Source organism: Hyaena hyaena, unplaced genomic scaffold, assembly GCF_003009895.1.
Source record: "Hyaena hyaena isolate Hyena2069 unplaced genomic scaffold, ASM300989v1 scaffold_151, whole genome shotgun sequence".
Lineage (NCBI taxonomy): Eukaryota > Metazoa > Chordata > Mammalia > Carnivora > Hyaenidae > Hyaena > Hyaena hyaena.
The window spans coordinates 1,417,289-1,437,043 of record NW_024080783.1 but is presented as its reverse complement, the minus strand read 5'-3'; the positions used below and the strand labels follow the sequence as shown (position 1 = coordinate 1,437,043).

The 19,755-nt window shown below is 38.7% G+C and overlaps 1 protein-coding gene across 3 annotated transcripts in view; it reads right to left on the bottom strand.

Moving 5' to 3' along the window:
• Positions 1-19,755, bottom strand: part of NR6A1 (nuclear receptor subfamily 6 group A member 1) — a 236,684-nt gene that overhangs the window by 46,793 nt on the left and 170,136 nt on the right. The window lies entirely within an intron of this gene.

Genomic DNA, 19,755 nt, shown 5'->3' with positions numbered 1-19,755 from the left:
GAGACAAAATTTTTTAAAGCTGCCACTTATAAGAGTATCAGGGAAATATAAAATAGCTAGGATGCAATCCAATAAAAACATGGTAGATCTCTATGTAGAAACTATAAAATACTTAATATAAAATACTCCTAAGATAAATTGAGGAAGATTTCAGTATGCTCACATATTGCAAGTTATTAGTGTAAAGATCAACAGAGTAAAATCTCATTCAAAATCCCAACTCTGTGTGTTTGTGTATAACTTGAGCTAATTATAAAATGTATATGGGAAAACACAAAAGAACAAAAACAGCACAGTTAAGAAAAACAAGACTTTACCATATATTAATATTCATTTTAAAGCTACAGTAATTAAAATGTTTTATTAGCTTAGGGATAGTGAAATAGACCAAAGGAACTGAATAAAGACATATCATACCACAACATAACCAGGCATATTATAGATACTTAATTTATGATAAAGTTGGCACAGCAGAGCAGTGAGGAAATGACAAGTCTTTTCAGTGAACAGCACAGGACAATTAGACATCTGTATGTTAAGAAAATGAAACTTGATCCTACCTTACACTATGCAAAATATTTAATTCCAACTAGACTCAAATGTCAAAAGCAAAATAACATACTTCTCAGAAGATAATAAAAAAAATCTTCATGATCTTGGATTAGGGAGAGATTTAAAACATTTTTTAAAATATTTTATTTATTATTTCTGAGAGAGAGAGAGATAGCATGGGCAGGGGAGGGTCAGAGAGAGAGGGAGATACAGAATCCGAAGCAGGCTCCAGGCTCTGAGCTAGCTGTCAGTACAGAGTCCGACGCGGGGCTCGAACCCAAGAACCGTGAGATCATGACCTGAACTGAAGTTGGACACTTAACCGACTAAGCCACCCAGGTGCCCCTAGGAAGAGATTTTTAAAACAGGCCACACAAAAAGCACTAATCACAAAAGAAAACTTTAATAAAATTAGACTACATTAAAATGAAAAATGTTCAGAGTGAAATGTATGGGAGAAGATATATACAATACACATAACCTACAAAGAGCCAATATTAAAATATATAAAACTTCCATACAACATTAAGAGAAATACAAGCCAGTAGAAAACTGGGCAAGAAACTTGAACAGGCATTTCACAAAGGAGACTATCCATGTCATCAATAAACTTAAGATGTTCAAACCTATTAGTAACCAAGGATATGTTAATTAAAACCACAATGACATACTAATGGCTAAAAAATACAATTAAAAAAAAAAGACTTTAAGTTATAATGGCAATTTGGAAAAACTAACTTTCATATGTTATTGGTAGAAGTGTTTATTAGTACAACTACTATAGAAAACAGCATGTCCTGAGGTACCTGGGTGGTTCAGTTGGTTAAGTATCCGACTTCAGCTCAGATCATGATCTCATGGTTCTGTGGGTTTGAGCCTGGCATCAGGCTTTGTGCTGACAGCTCAGAGCCTGGAGCCTGTCTCAGATTCTGGGTCTTCCTCTCTCTCCGCCCCTCCCCCACTGGCACTCTATCTCTCAAATATAAATAAACATTAAAAACTTTTAATTAAAAAAAAGAAAAACAGCACGTCATTATTACTGTTAAAGATATACCTTTCTATATTCCCAGGTATATACCCAACAGAAATGCACGCATATGTGTATGAATGGACAAATTTGAGGATGTTCATAATGGCAAGCTTTGAAAAGCCTCAGTTAAAAATAACCCAAATATTCTGGGTTCCTGGGTGGCTTGACTGGTTAAGCATCAGACTTCAGCTCATATCATGATCTTGCGGTCTGTGAGTTTGAATCCCGCATCAGGCTCTGTGCTGACAGCTCAGAGCCTGGAGCTGCTTCAGATTCTGTGTCTCCCTCTCTCTGCCTCTCCCCTGTTCGCACTCTGTTTCTCAAAAATGAATAAACATTTTTTTTAAAAATCCCAAGGGGTGCCTGGGTGGCTCAGTGAGTTAAGCGTTTGACTTCGGCTCAGGTCATGATCTCATGGTTCCTGGGTTTGAGCCCCGCGTCGGGCTCTGTGCTGACAGCTAGCTCAGAGCCTGGAGCCTGCCTCCAATCCTGTGTCTCCCTCTCTCTCTGACTCTCCCCTGCTCACGCTGCCTCTCACTCTCTCTCTCAGAAATAAATAAAAACATTAAAAAAACCCCAAATATTCACCAATATGACTACAGATAGTTTCATTCATGCAGTGTAATACTATACAGCTGTAAAGGTATTTAAACTACTCCGACAACATGGATGACTCATATAAACAATGTTGAGTAAAAGAAGCCAGATCAAATAAGAAATCCAAAAAAACAAACCATTCTATAGGATTCCATTCACATTAAATAAGTTAAAACAACAACAACAACAGGCGCTCTGGCTCAAAACAGTATTTCAGGAATATCAATCTTACAATGATGGGTAGCTTGTGACAAGATGAATGGTATGGTCTGGGGGTAAGAGGAATGGGGAAAGGATAAAAAATTAACTTAAAGCTCTACATTAAGGTGACCGTGAGAAATGTGGTATCACTAACAGAAAAGTGGAAACTAAAACCTGAGTGAGGGACAAAATCAATGGCTTTAGTTTAACAGAGGATGAATAGGCAAATCAGGCAGAAATATTCCAAAGGCATTTATTTAAGGGACAATGGTTAAAGCTAGAATGAAAACTTTTGGCATCATCAACATATGGAAGAGCTGAAGCTACTTCAGTAGACTAGAACTCAAAGGAGGAAGAGGTTGTGTAGGGTAACAACAGCAGGATAAAACTGAGACACAGAGGAAGGTAGGAAGTTTATAGAAAGAAAGAGATGACATGATCAAAGAAGACATAGGTGGAATATAAATCCATGATTAAGAGAAAGATAAGAAACAAAAGGGTTTCATAAAGAAGAGAGTATTGTCAAAATGTGTGAGAAACAAGAAAAGGCTCAAGGTTACCACTAAGAACATTTTCAGTAAACTGGTTAGAACAAAAATCATACTGAGTTAAAAACAGGTGAGTGTGGGGTGCCTAGCTGGCTCAAGTTGGAAGAGCATGTGACTCTTGATTTCAGGGTTTTAAGTTCGAGTTCCACTTTGAGTATAGAGATTACTTAAAAACTAAATTCTTAAAAAAATAGGTGAGTGGTAAAGAAACAAAATAAGCAGTGTTTTATTGAGTAGTGTCACTCCATTTAAGAGTGATAGAAGAACATTTTATATGAAGAAGCAACAGATTTTAAACATGCTTTTTTTTTTTTTTTTAACTAGGAGAGATTCATATGCATTTAAAAGGAGATAAACATAAGAACAAAGGCTTTTAAGAGGAGAATGAACTATAATTCAGACATATGTTCAAAATAAAAGCCTGGATGAAAAGTAAAAAATGTTTAACATTTAAGTTTTTTGTATGTGTTTTATTTTTAGTAAGAAAAAGATAAGTTACTAGGCTGTGGTCAGAAAAGTAAAGTGATTCATTCGCCCAAGGTCACATAGTGAGTCAGTGACTCCTGACTACTTTTCCACTCACTACTTTTCCAAAGCCAGACCTCCCATTATACCAAACTACTTCCTACAGGGTAGGGGGCAGGAAGAGGAGGATAGAATATACCAAAATTGAACCTCAGTGTTACTGCTGCCTTTCTTCTCCAAACCAAAGAAACAACAGGAGTCATAACAAAATCTATGAAACAAAAAAACTAACTAGATGTATTCTTACCATCCTGTGAGTGATCACTTAGTACCTCCATATTAGCAGCTAGTTCAACTTTAATTTGGTTAAATATAGACAAAAGCCTTTTACCAAAATTTCTCTTTCATTCAACATCTCCATTCAACCCTATTGTTACAAAAATACCTCCCCCACCCCAAGAAGGACATTTTACTCATTCCAAGGGCTCAGGTTACGCAAATTACAAATGGAAACTGATTTTTATCAAAACCTGCTTTTCAGACTGTGATGAAGGCCAGATTTAGGAAATGGAGAGTACAGCTGCTTACTTGACCAAAATTATACTGACAACTAAGGCAATACTGAACTTGCCTGGCTAAAAGGTATTTAAAACAATTTAACTGGATTACTGGTTCTAACTCCCCTGATGAGCTACACATTCTAAGTACTACTGATTGCACTCAGTTTCATAGGTCACTACCATCTGAAATGAAGTCCTTGAAACTGGGAACACGCACCCTGAAAATTTCATCTGCAAACATAGAATTTAAACAGAAATGCGTGAAAATCCTGTTGATGCTCCTTTACTCTTATATTCCTCCTCTACTGCACATATCACTATAAAAATCCGTTTCCAGAGGCCACATGTGGAGTACCTCAGAGGAGATTTAAAAAAAATGTTATCAGCTGAATGAAAACAAATGAGCAGCTCACAAGATTGGTATGGACTAGATGTTTACGAGTTATCCTTACAGGTCACTGAATAAAAGATGGGAAAGACAAAAAAGGGGTACATGGCTGGCTCTGTCTGTGGAGTATGCAACTCTTGAACTCGGGGTTGTGAGTTTGAGCCCTGTACTGTGTGTAGAGCTTACTTAAAAAAAAAAAAGAAAGAAAGAAAAAAAAAGATAAGGGGCACCTGGGTGGCTCAGTCGGTTAAGCAGCCGTCTTTGGCTCAGGTCATGACCTCGAGGTTTATGAGTTCGAGCCCCACATTAGGTTCTGGACTCTGAGGACAGCTCAGAGCCTGGAGCCTGGAGCCTGCTTTGAATTCTGTGTCTCTTTCTCTCTGCCCCTCCCCTGCTAGCACTCTTGTCTGTCTCTCTCTCAAAAATAAACATTAAAAGGACAAAAGAAAATGTTACCACCATTAAGTGCTTAGGCCTGAACACAAGGATGAAATTGTTCACAAATTACAATTAGCTGAAGCCACAGGAAATAAAAAGAGTCCAGAGAAAATGCTACCTCATCACTCAACAGCTAGGGCCAAGAAAATAAAAATTCAGACCACAGTCCCTAATTCCTTCTTGTCTCTTATGGGTAAGAATCTTTGAATAAGGAATCAGGTTTTTATTTGTGATAAAACCGTTTTTATATTCATGTCAATTTAGGTTTTCCAGTTGGAGATAAGACCCTGCAAACCTGTGGTTTGTCCTATTTGGATTGCTACTGGAAACTTTGAAGGATTCCTTGTGCATCTAAGGAAAAAAACGAGTTGGTGGTCTGGGGAGTCTTCTCTAAAAAATATATAAATATACAGATATTTCATTAATAGATAGCTTGGATCCATGCACTATAGCTTTCAACAAATACTTCTGAAGTTGAAAGCATAGACATTGATTACCTAGAAGAGTAATGATTACTTTTTGCTTCAGATCATCTCTTGACATTTATTCACTGAATAAACATATAAGAGCTCCCCTGAGCTCTTCACATGTACCTCACAAAAGTGAAGGACACAGACATCAATCCCATAATTTCAAAACAGAGCAGTCAACACTAAACTAGAAAGAGAAGATATACCAGGCACAGAGAAATGAGTGATTCTAGAACTAGATGAGGAAGCCTAAGGAAAGATTATCTAGAAGAGGTGTCACCTGAACTGCGCCCTATAGCAGAAGTATGTTAAAGGTAATTTCAGCCAGAGGGAACAGTACAGTCAAAGGGGCTTGCTGGCTGTAGGTATTTAAATGTGTTTTAGGTGTGGTTATCTGAGATAGAAGGAGGTGAGGAAGGCCTTGATGAATGCTAGAACATGCAATTCCGGAGTTGGACTGATTTGGAGTCTTCTGTAGGGAGGCTATAGTAATTGTTAGAAGGCAGTATATGGTAAGAGAATAGAATATGTAATAGATTCCTTTTGGGCTGTCTGCTCAGCTTATACCAATCCTCTTTTGAGAACAGCCACTGGTCTGGCCTGTAAGGTACCAAGTTTACACAGCTAGATAAGCTGACTAGAGCAGAAGAGGTAATGGCTACTGCTAACTGGACTGAAAAAAGATAATGCCCCAAGTTGTTTCAATAAAATTTTCTGTTCCTAAGACTTTCTAATGGGGACACAAGGACTGCTAGCTTCTGATGGAACTATGAATGTGACCAGTGAGATGGCCGTGTTCTAGAAAAGGAGAGAATGCTCATCTCTGTGGTAGAGGTGGTGATAAAAGTGAATCAGAAGTGCTATACCTCATGGCTTTATAAGGGTTGCCAGTAGTTGCTATGGCTCCTGAAGCTTAAATATGTAATAGAAACACACTGGTCTCAATTCAATCTGTGGACACTCCCAATCTGAACAAGCCTGTTCCCTCCCTTTTTTCACCAAGAGTTTTATAGCCTTTTGAGTATAATACCACTAGCCCCAACAAGCGACTTACATAGTTACATGATTTCTAGTCCCCTTATCATACTGATCATCTGCCTTTCCCTTTGTACATGTTCCTGCTTGTAAGGATCATATGAAAATAAATTGCTCAGACTCTACTGTGGCTTGGGGCACCTGGCTGGTTCAGCAAGTAAAGCATGCAACTCTTGATCTTGAGGCTGTAAGTTCAAGCCTCCTGTTGGGTGTAGAGAGTACTTAAAAATAAAAAAGAATCTACTATTGCTTGATGAGTACAGAACAGAGAAGGAGTCTATTCTTCCTATTCTCTTTTGTATACCAGTTTTTTTTTTTAAAGATTAAAAAAAATTTTTAAGTAATCTCTACACCCAACATGGGGCTTGAACTCACAACCCCAAGGTTAAGAGTTGTATGCTCCACTGACTAAGCCAGCTAGGCATCCCTACTATGTTTTTAATTAATATAAATCCAGTTTATCACCTTTAGGGTGGTGCAATGTATTTGTGAACGTATATACTATATGACTGCATAAAAGATCATGGATTAATATTACTGATCAATATTTACTGTATGCAAACTCAGACCTCTAAGCTTTCTTTCATGTTTTGTTGCTAAGCAGCCTCATTTACAACATGTAATGGTAAGCTTAGGCCTTGGCACCAAATACAAGACTTCGTTTACTATTTTGTCTGAGTCATCCTGGTGTTCTTGAGTATTTAGATGGTATGAGCTTCCTTCCTAGTTTTGGATCATCGATAGAAGCCCATGACCTACATTCTATATCTGTACTTCCAGCTTTTATGCAAAATTGGTAGGATGAAGCTAGGCTTGTGACTTCAAGCTGGTCATTTCTCTATACATCAAAAAGTAATATAGTAATGTTTTTGTATCAAAATTTATATTTTGTAGCTATGGTTTGATATTTATACTCCCCTCCCCTAGTTTTACTGAGCTGTAACTGACATATAGCACTATAAAAATTTAAGGTGCACAGCACCTTACTTATATATACTGTGAAATAATTATCACAAAAACAGTGATTAAGAGGCTAAGCCATGAAGTCAAACTGTCTGAATTAAAATTTCAGCTTTTATATTTATTAAATGTATGGTCACATTGCTTCAGCCCCTCATCTATAAAATGTGGATAATGATAGTACTTATATCACTAGATTTCTGCGAGGATTGAATTAGAGTTAATACATATAAAGTTCCTGGCACATAGTAAAATGCTCAACAGGGGCAACCAGCTGGCTTGGTTGGTAGAGCATGCAACTCTTGATCTTGGGATTGTAAGTTCAAGCCCCATGTGCAGAAATTACATTAAAAAATTAAATCTTTATTTATTAAAATTTTTTAAAACATTTATTTATTTTTGAGACAGAGACAGAATGTGAGAGGTGGGGGGCAGAGAGAGGGAGATATGGAATCTGAAACAGGCTCCAGGCTCTGAGCTAGCTGTCAGCACAGAGCCCAATGAGGGGCTAGAACCCAGGAACCATGAGATCATGACCTGAGCTGAAGTCGGATGCTTAACTGACTGAGCCACCCAGAAGCCCTGATACTCTTAAATACAGAGAACAAACTGAGAGTTGCTAGCAGGGTGTTGGTTGGGGGAATGGGTTAAACTAGCGAGGGACATTAAGGAGGACATCTGCTGGGATGAGGACTGGGTGTTATATGTAAGTGATGAATCACTAAATTCTATTCTTGAAATCATTATTACATTATATGGTAACTAACTTGAATTTAAATTAAAAAAATATAAAAATAAAAAAAATAAAACAAGTTGTAGGTAAAATAGATTAAAAATATAAGTAAATAATATTAGAAAAAATATATATATAAATAAAATCTTGGGGGGCACCTGGGTGGCTCACTTGGCTGAGCATCTGACTTCAGCTCAGGTCATGATCTCAAGGTTCATGAGTGTGAGCCCCACATCAGGCTTTCTGCTGTCAGCATGGAGCCTGCTTTGGATCCTATTCCCCGACTCCCTCCCCCCCCACCCCCACCCCCCCGTACCTCCCAGACTTGCGCGGGCTCTCTCTCATAAATAAACATGAAAAAAAAAGATTTTAAAAATGCATTGTAGGGGTGCCTAGGTGGCTCAGTTGGGTAAGCATCTGACTCTGTATTTTTGGTTCAGGTCATGATCTCACGGTTTCATGAATTTGAGCCCCAGATCAGGCTCTGTGCTGATTCCCCCCATCCCTTATACACATACCCTCACTCATGCTGTCTGTCTGTCTCTCTCTCAAAAAAAAAAAGCTTTTAAAAATTGCATTTTAAAAATAAATAAATAAAATCTTGGGGCACCTGGATGGCTCAGTCCGTTAAATGCCTGATTTTGGCTGAGGTCATAATCTCAACGGTTTGTAAATTCAAGCCCCACATCAGGCTCTCTGCTGTCAGCATGGAGCCCCCTTCAGATTCTCTGTCCTCCTCTCTGCCTCTCTCCTGCTCATGCACACTCTCTCAAAAATATACTGTGAAAAAATTTTAGAAATAAAATAAAATAAAATCTTAAAAAAATAAAGACAGAAATATCTTCCATGCATATGAGGTTAATTTACAGGTCCCTTGTTGGAGCCATGAAAACACACATGGTGCAATTATACCAAACAGTTAAGCCAGAGCTGCCAAAATCTCCTTTAGGGAAGCGTGCATACACAAAATTGTCTTTGTATTTATTTCAAAGAGACTCTTAGGGACTTTCATTATACTGTAGCTTCCAAATGTTAAAACCCTGTGCTTCTGTCAAACACTGAATTAGAGACTGATTTGGCTACTGATGGTTTCACTGATGAAGATATTACTGACTTTGAGAGTTGATGTGTTTGTTGTTATGCATATTGCCATTTGTGACTTCTCGGATTACCTGATCCTGGATTATGCAGTCATTAAATTTCAAAGCCAGAGGGGGCTTGAGAAACACACTAGTTCCTCAACCTGGAGGAACTGAGGTCCAGAAAATTAAAGTAACTTGCGCATGTTTGCATAAGCAACCTCTACACTATCGCTATCTCTACATTTCATCTGGTTAAAGAAAATGTTTTTTAAATGTTTATTTATTTTTGAGACAGGAGAGACAGAGCATGAGCAGCGTAGAGGCAGAGAGACAGACAGAATTGGAAGCAGGCTCCAGGCTCTGAGCTGTTAGTACAGAGCCCAATGTGGGGCTTGAATTCACAAGCTGTGAGATCATGACCTGAGGTGAAGTCGGTCGCTTAACCAACTGATCCACCCAGGTGCCCCTCATCTGGTTTTCAAATGACCTATGTAGAGGCACCTGGGTGTCTCAGTCTGTTGAGCATCTGATTCTTGATTCAGGCTTGGGTAATGACGGGAGGGTCATGGGATGAAGTCCCATGTTGGGCTCCATGCTCAGTGCAAAGTCTTCTTGAGATTCCCTTTCTCTCTCCCTCTGACCCTTCCCTGCTCGCATGGTAATCTCCATTATTACTAACTGAAACCAATACCCATTAGTTGTTCAAGCCTAAAATCTAGGAGTCATTCCTTAGTCCCTTTACTTTGTTTTATATTCCATAATCCAAATCATCAACAAACCCTATCAATTCTCCCTCCAAAACAGATCTCAAGTTTATTCTCAATCTCCATACTACTGGCCCTAGTTTAAGCTACTATCATTTCTCACTTGGATGACCATCTGGTCTATTATTGGTCTCCCTACTTCTCTTGGGCTTCCTACAATCCATTTTCTAACCTATCCTCAGTGTGGTAGGGGGTGGGAAGGATCTTTTAAAAATCTGCTCAACCAGCTTCAGATGAGCAGGAGCCCTGCTTCGGGTGAACCCTGCTTCTCTCCCTCTCTCTGCCCCTCATGGGATTCTCTCTCTGACCCCTTGCTCGCTTGCGCACTCTCTCTCTAAAAACAAAATAGTTGGGGTGCCTGGATGGCTCAGCCCGTTAAGCGTCTGACTTCAGCTCAGATCATGATCTCACGGTTTGTGGGTTTGAGCCCAGCGTCAGGTTCTGGGCTGACAGCTCAGAGCCTGGAGCCTGTTTCATATTCTGTATCTCCCTCTCTCTCTGACCCTCCCCTGCTCATGCTGTCTCTCTCTCAGAAATAAATAAAACATAAAAAAAAATTTTTTTAATAAAAACAATAATAAAAATGCTTAAAAAACCTTTTTAATAAAATGATATTTAAAAACAATCTGCTCAAAATACTCTAATTACTTCCTTTTGCATTTCAAGTAAATTCCATTGGCCTATATGATCAGGCCCTATCTTAAGTCTCTGACCTGATCTAATTCTACCCTTCCTCTATTCACTATGCCATATACTGGAAATAATCCTTTCTCATTGTCAAAAGAGCAATTTATATCTAGGGAGAGGATTACAGAGGATTACATCATAATATATCAATTCAACTGTTTAACATTCCTAAATCCCACAAGGCATTGCAGAATTGTGAGAAAAACCCATGTGTTATACAGTACAGGTTGGTTATTAAAGAAAAAGGCTGAGCATTGTAAAAGATATGATGCATAAACTATGGTTTTAAGAATTGCCTGGAAGGGGTTCAGTCGGTTAAGTGTCCAACTCTTTATTTCAGCTCAAGTCATGATCCCACGGTTGTGAGGTGGAACCCTGTGTCAGGATCCATGTTGGGGGTGGAGTCTACTTAAGATTCTCTCTCTCCTGCCCCTCCCCCGCTCACGTGTGTGTGTGTGCGCGCGCGCGCAAGCACTCTCTCTCAAAAAACTAAAAAATTGCCTCAAAATACTGGCGAATCGCTTCCATAACTACTAGCTGTATTCCTTTTCCATCTTTAGTAAGTAAAGAACTCTCAAAATTCAATGAAGTTTAAAAAGAAATTAAACTAGGGGCGCCTGGGTGGCTTAGTCGGTTAAGCGTCCGACTTTCGCTTAGGTCATGATCTTGTGGTTCGTGGGTTCGAGCCCCACGTCGGGCTCTGTGCTGACTGCCAGCTTGAGCCTGGAGCCTGTTTCAGTCTGTGACTCCCTCTCTCTCTGACCCTCCCCTGCTCACGCTGTCTCTCTCTCTGTCTCCTAGAAATAAATAAAACATTAGAAAAAAAAATTTTTTTTAAATAAAAATAAAAAGAAATTAAACTAAAAGACTTGGACACTACATCAAATAGGACATGTGACTGATAAATAAGTATATGAAAAAATGTTCAACGTCATTAACTATCAGATAAATGAGATACCAGTACATATTAGAATGGCTAAATTTTTAAAATGGTAATACAAAGTGATGATAAAAATCTAGAGCAACCAGAATTCTGATGCCTTTCAAATGAGAATGTAAAATGAAACAACCACTATGGAAAACAGGTTCTTATAAAGTTAATTTTTTTAAGTTTATTTATATTTAAGAGAGAGAGAGAGAGAGAGAGAGAGAGAGATGGAGATAGAATCTGAAGCAGGCTCCAGGCTCTGAGCTGTCAGCACAGAGCTCTACACAAGGCTCAAATTCACAGACCTCGAGATCTGTGAGCCAAAGTCAGTCACTTAACTGGCTAAGCCACTCAGGAGCCCTGGTTCTTATGAAGTTAAATATATACTTAACCATATGACCCCTTAAGTTCACTCTTAGGTAATTTATCAGAAAAATGAAAACTTAGGTTCACATCTAAATTTGTACATGAATGTTTATAGCAGCTCTATTCATAATCACCCCAAAGTAGATACAACGCATATGTCCTTTAAGAGATGGATGGATCAACACCATACAATGGAATACTAGTCAGTAAAAAAAAGAATCAACTATTGATACAGTTAACAACTTGGGTGAATCTCAAAGGCATTATACTGAGTGAAAGAAACCAGCTTCAAAAGGTTACATACTATATACTTCCACTGTCAGGAAGATAAAAATTATAGTAACAGAGACCAGACTGACCAGTGGTTGCTAGGAGGTTAGGAGAAAGATGAGGGTATGGCCACAAAGGGTTATAAGTAAGGTGAGGGTATGACCACATAGGGAGAGTAGGATGAGGGAGTTTCTGGGGTTAAACTGTTCCATATCTTGACTGTAGTGCTGGTTTACACAAATCTACATTCATAGGACTATACTCCAACTCAAGACTCCTCAATTTTACTGCAGGTTAATTTTAAACTAAAATTTAAAATTAAAAAGATAAACAACTAATACTAATTAACCAAAAACATTGTAATATTTTGGTCCCTAATCACCAACTATTTCACCTAGATCTAAGTGAAACTACAATGACTATCTCAGTAAAAACATATAGAGCTTTCCCCAGAAAACTAAAAGAAACTCTTCTTGGTCTTAACTAGTCAAAGAGTCTGGGTAAGATATTATTAGGACTCTATTTCTTCTTTCATTAAAAAAATACAACAGACTCCATTCCTGTTTGGAACATTCCCATAGAGCACAGATGACCCTAGGCAGAGAGTATAACTGCTTAAAACCATTTAACCAAAGCCCCTCCCTCTAGAAGACCTGACAATTTGTAACAGGGTTAAGTAAGGCTATAGCATGCTCTTCCCTAAATCCCAGCAGCAGTGGTGTGCACGCTTCTAGCTCTGAGGCAGATCTGTGCTCCTTTCTAACCAAGTACTACATTAATCTCTTCAACATATCTACAAGGGGAGGATTAAGAAGAAAGTAAACAGGGCTCTCTTCAGCTCAACAGGTGTAGGGGAATCCATTCACAGACTAAAGCTCTCTCTAGGGCATCCCTTGCATCTAGAACCAACCAATTTTCCTGACCTATATGGGCCTTACTTGTAACTCACCCCATACCCTGTCAGGTTGTTTTATATTGCTATGTCTTTGCTCATGGTGCTCTTTCTGCCTGGGAGACTCTCCCTACCTTCACTGGCCTGGCAAATGTCAACCAATCCCTCATGATACCTTCCTGGTTGAAGTCTAACCTGATAGCCCAAAGAGAAATGCGCTCTCCTACCTCTGCAATAACCTCTGTACCCTTCAGGATTGCTATCACTGTTCCTCCAACACTTCGTTGCACTTAACTATCTCTCTCTACTAAGCTATATGATCCATGGAGCAGAAAGAGACTCTTAATTTTTCTGCATCCCTAATGTATATCAAGCACAGAGCAAACACTAGTGAATGTCAGTTGAATGAATGAATGGTATAACTTCCCTACTTGCAAATCAAAGTGCACAGTTTATAAGAACTCTAGATGACAAACTAGTGGGCCAGTCCAGATACCTTACACTAATGCTTAAAAGCTCAGTACTCAGCTCCCTAGGTCCTTGCCCAATTCTAAGGTCTTGGTTAAAGAGAGACCAATTAGCATGCTTTAAGTGAAACCATATGTTCTAGGAGAACGGAAAATGCAGTTCCCACATTTTCCTTTGCCTTACCAAAAGGAAATCTTCTGACCAGATTTAGCTTAATGGGCCCAGAACAGAGGTATGTGCGTTACTGGAGATTCTCATACTATTTGCCAAAAAGTACTTTTATAACTACTTCCATGTATAAAACACTGTTCAGAATAAATGGTAGAGTCTCTATATATTTATCACTGAGACCAAAAATCATGAAACTTAATGCATATCAGCACTCCTTCACACACTACACACACTCAATTTTACTAAAGTAGCCATCAGAACCAAAAGGTTCTGCTTCCGAGGCACTGAATCAATATTTTCATAAAACTAGCACTCTTTTCCCCTAATCCTCAAGACTCCCTAGATATTCATCATTGTCTTACTCTGGGGTAAGACTAATGGTTGGTAGAAATAAAGAATGAAGAAACGGAATTATCTTTCAGGACATGACATGGTGAACTTTCTATATTAAACCTATTCTATGGTGGGTAGTTTTTCTCTATTATCAGATTGGTAACCTCATGGCAAGTATTTTAGTGTACATGATTCCAAAAGGCATACATGGCATGAAAGCAAAGACACTGGTATCTACCTATTCAACAGGAACCTAGAATCCTAAGCAATTAACAACTATCTCATGGCCAACTTAAAAACAAAAACCATCAATGCATACGAGAGTGTGTGCATATACATATAGTCAAGACTTCCATGACTAGCACCTATCGAGTGTCAAACTTTTCACTTAACACACTCTTTCCACACTGACTCAAGTGCATGCATTTTGGGATTAAATGGCCACTGGGATATATATTTTTTTAATGCCCAAAATATGCATTTGCTGTATACAGTGATTATTTAATGAACTGTAATTGATATTTAATGTTACCCATAACTTATCAGCTCCTTTGAAAAGCAAAGCTAGGGTGCTGTAGCCATTACTTTGAGGGAACATGCTGAAACCTCACAAAAGGAAAACATTTTTGCTAACAGTGAATAGGATGCAAACAGAGTAATGATGTTTAGAGTATTTCCACACTTTTGCCAATTGCAATCTGGGACTCTAACTTTACGTTAAGAAAAATATTTGAATATTCTATTTTGGAACCATACATTTGGAAGAGCAAAAACGCTTCAAGAAAGGTGTAGCTTGCTAAGGAAGGAAGGAAGGAAGGAAGGAAGGAAGGAAGGAAGGAAGGAAGGAAGGAAGGAAGGAAGGAAGGAAGGAAGAAAAGCTAAAGAAATACAGGGCTCCAAAGTGAAAACAAATCCTGCCAGTTTTAAATAATGCTTGTGCAGCCAAATATTCCTCCTCTCCCAGCAATTGTTAGTATCTGTTAAGAAACATTAACATTATTCCGAAAAGGGGAGCTGCAGTTCTAATTCACCTGTATTCTCTGGGCTTAGAACACATTAAATGCTCAATGAATGTTGGCTACGTAAGTTATAATTTTATACACAGAGATCAGAATAATGAGCCACTGATAAAAGCTCTCAACCCCCAGAAGGCAGGGAGACTGAGGATTCCAAAGTTAAATAGGGCAGTGATTAGCATGCTAACAATATTCTCAACTTTATCAGTTCATGGTAAATCTTCTAAGAAGGGGCTATTAAGCATGTCATGGCCACTGTCTTGACATCTATTTATCAACCAAACACATGGAAGGAGATGACTAACTTGACTATCTTTTCTTTCTTGACCATTACTTCATCTGTGTGTTCACTTAGAGCCCATCCTCTCTCCTTTTTCTCCCCAATCAACACAACTGTAAAAGACTCTCTTAAGGGAAAAAAACCTGCAAATTTTGCAGAGACCCTCTCATTACTAATTATTTTTATTAGCCCAGGAATAGATTATTAGCATAGCAACTGGTTGTAAAGGAGAAGGCTCAGCAGCTTGTCTCACTAGTTGTAAGGCATTTTCAAGGCTTAACTTCCAAAGGGCCCCTCCCCTGAATGTTGCTTACTGAATGGAGGCATGGGGGAGGTGAGGGGCAGGCTTTTCTACTTGGAATATTAAATAGTACCAGCCACAGGCTCACCAAGAATCCTCTCCTTCCAAATCTCCCTAAATTTGCCATTCTTTAAAAACTCATTCCAATTTCAAGGCATGCTAAGCATGTGCTGGGCACTGTGACAGAGGTTCTCTTATGTAATGCCTATAGCAGCCCTGTGAGATTGGTATTACTATCTCCTGTTGTACATATGAGGAAATTGAGGCTCACAGAGGTCAAGTGACTTGGCCAAGTGACAGAATCATGCTGCTGAGATTCTCTTTACCCAACACTGGGAAGGCTATATAGCAAAGCAGTGGATGCGACCAAGTTTTTATGAGCCATTTGGGCAACAGGGAATGAGTTCTTCCCATACAGACCAAGGGATCTGCTCAGAGACCATGGAAGCAGCAGCAGGTTTTGTTTTTGTTTTTGTTTTGTTTTAACAGCTAAAAATCCTATAGGAATTCTTCCTGGCCCCAATGACAATCCACAGGGGCCCACCAGTCAGTTGACTCCTGACCTTCCATGCTTCTCATCCTAATTAATGCAAGGTCCTTGGATGACAATGTGAGCATCAAGACCTTGTTAGAGTTAGCAATGACCTTTACATCTATCAGGCTTTTCAAAATATGTAAAACAGCTGTGCATCAGGAACGCCCCCAAATTCTCAACCTTGAAATAGGAGTAGATGCATTTTTCCTAATTATGGTGTTTTTACCAAGTCTTTGGGAAAAGACTTTCCATGTGGCTAAAAAATATTTTGAGGAGTGGCTTATTTTTCAATTGCCCAAACAAACCACTAAAGCATAGAGAAAGAAGATTCTTAAAAACGATCTGATTTCATTGGTTTAAAGGAAATCCCAATAGCAGGGGAGACAGGGAAAAGAGAATGATCTGAAAAAATTTGGAGGCGAAGAGAGAATATTTGGTTTCCATACTTATGCTTCTAATATCCTTTTGTTCTCCCACCTCATTGTATTAAGGATGCTAAATCAAACACGATACAGTGATGTTTGTGTGTGAAAATGACAAAAGCAATGGGATAAAATCCCAACCTCATCTTGAACCCTGAAGACTTTTATGGCTTTTCCTTCCCTAGGCCCTCCCACTTAAAGCACATTAAAGACCACATTGTTCAAAAGGGTCATGGTAGGTTTCATACCCCATTTTAATGCAATGTAAACGGTAACCGAACTTCCAAGTTCTGTTAGTAATATTTGTGTATCTCTGGAAAAATGTCCATTAAAAGAATTGATCCCTTGGTTTAAATATTAAGGCAGAATTATAATGTATCAGAGAGGCAAAAACAATGATATCAATCTAGATTTTCTTTTAATACATTTTTCCCAAAATAAGGGGAGAGGTGAGGGATGGTTTAAAAATATCCAGATGATCTTGTTAAGTGTCAACGTATTCTCTCAAGCCTCAAAACAGTCCAGGAGAATATGTCAGGTCTCAATTCAAGAAGCATAAAATAAATTAAGCTTGGGACTCATTTCAATTGCAGGTCTTTCTCCCTGCCCTATTCCACAGTGTATCTGCAAGTCACATTACGGACCTCAAGTTGGTTTATGCATTTATTCCTGAAAGATTTCAGATGGGGAGAAGGATATTAGAGTCTCTTTATGATTCCATTTTCCACAGCTGTTACCATCAGTTGTCACCAATACTTTGGGGGTTTAGTGGAAGAGAGGCAGCAATGACTCCATTACTCTTTCCAACAGCCATAAAGAATTTGCATCATAAAAGCACTACTGAACCACTGCCTTAGTCCTTGGAAAAAAGGATACAGTAAAACAGGAATGTTAGGTGGGCTTGGGAAAGAAGAATTCAAAAAATGAAAATCCGGACTGGATTAAATTACAACAACTTGGTAGTGCTTTTAAAATCATAATTTCATTGGTGGAACTGCTCACTTTTCCAAGCTCAGGCATCTCTGTCCAATACCCATATAATGTTTGTAAGAGGTGGCATGATATCATGACTTCAATGCATTTTAAAGTAAGACCTGTGATTTTTGAAGATTTCTTGACTACGAGTCTGGTTTAAATGATCTCAAAATAACACACTAAGAGCATCTGTTTAGTTCAGATGAAGTTTCAAGAGCCAATACCAGCTGCTGGAGGAGGGATTTCACACATGTGTTACTCAAATCCTAACCAAATTTTTTTTCATTCCCTTAATGATGCCTCCAACGCCAGTATGGTAAAGCAAACATTAGAATAAAAAAGAAAGAAGGAAGAAAGGGAGAGGGTGGGGAAAAAAGAAAGAAAAAAGATTACTCAATGCATTGATGCATGTGACTAAGACCAAAATGATCACCCCCTCCAATTCAATACAGTATTAGCATGAGGACAAAAGGCGTTTAAAAATCAATTTGGAGTTATTTCTGGTGGGGACTGCCTGATCCTAGCAAGTTGATGAATGGGAATATTCCCAACATTAAAAGGGCACTCTTTTAAGTATCTTCTCCTTTAAGGGCAATCTGATTTTCACAAGGAATTCATTTGGTGGCATTGTTTTGGTTTTAGGTGTCTGTCCTGCCAGGCAGGGGCCGTGCACAAGGGCTGCATCTATCTTGAAGTGTGCACAATGGCCTCTCTTGCGGCTCACTCTCTGTTATTGATCCTTACAGATGCTCCAAGGCCCTTCCCCCACCTTTCTCCAAATCCCAACCCCCCATTCTGAAAGATAGCTTAAGAAATAAGACTTCCTGCCTAGCGACTGGCAGGGCTGAAAGACCAGATTGTATGACTCCACAGATCAGGCTTGCCACAGTGAAGGCTTGAATAGAGTTAACCCTCTGTGAACTAAAACAAAACATTTGTATGCCCAGCTGTGACAAAGGTTAATTTAAATGGACAAGGGCCCAATATCTAAAACCAGGCAACACTTTTTTACAGTAGCATTTTCACTGAACTCTTTTGTAAATAGTCTGATTTTGCTTTTTAAGCTTCCAAAGATCTCTTTCAGCTGGGATAATTCATTTTGCTTTGCTAGAATTTTATATGGAAGACTCAGGTGGGAATTTTAAAATTCACTTCCTTGTTTTATAAAATTCCTTGTTTTAGTACCATAAATTATTTTCTGTCATTGAACAGCCAAGAAAATCAAAGTTTCAATACTTAATTAAATTAGAACTGAGCGAGAATTTTCTCTTCAAATCTTCATTTCTCTTTCAGAAGTCGTGGATTATACAACGCTAAGAGATTCGAGCTGGTTGGAAAAATATCCAAATCCTCCAGAGCTATCCTTTCCAAACTTGGATTTCTCTGCCTATCCTTAAACTCCTATTCCAATGGATTCACAGCAAATCTTACTTCTTAAATGATCCTTTCTGGAAAAGCTATTATATCCAGGATAAAGGAATTTCTGTGAATAGTGGGGAAGAAGAGGGAGCTGTTCAAGATTAAAAATAATAGATCTTGCATATAACTGATAGTTTCAACAAACTTTGTTGTTTCCGCTAATATACATAAAAAACCAATAAAGGTAATAATTCTGGCACATATGGTACTGGGAAAGAACACAGAGGGAGTATTACTATAAGGAATAATGTTGTTTGAGAGGAGGTCGGTCCCACTTCCCTAGTTTGTGCATCTTCAGGGTGAGAATGAAACTGCAAAGCTGCCCGTGGCAGATGTTAGCCATGCTGCAAGGAGCTAGGAAGCTTTCCTAGGACTAGCTATTTCATTAGTTAATGTCCTAGAAATTTACCAACTATCTCAAATCTGAAACTCTTCTGGCTATAGCTCAACAGAGCTTGATTATAAGAAACCAAACTTTAGGCAAACTCTTAAGACTCTATAAACACAGCAAACAAACAGAGCAAATCTTTAATGCTAAGATTCATCTTCCAGCTATTTCTTTAGTTGCGTATGTCTTTTCTGGCCCAAATAATAAAGTTGTGGGGCACTGGGGTTTTTCACACAAGTAGGAGCCAATCTCTGAACGCACAAATTACAATACTTACTAGTTGCTATAATGAAACAGAAAAGAGAGAGGGAGGGAGGGAGGGGGAGAGGAGGAGAGGAGGAGGGAGGGAGGGAGAGAGAGAGAGAGAGAGAGAGAGAGAGAGAGAGAATAAATTTACCTACTTTAAAAACACCCTACTTAAAAAGAAATTAGCAGTGGCTTAGTCTTATACCCCAAACCGTAAAGTATCTAAGTTCCCCCA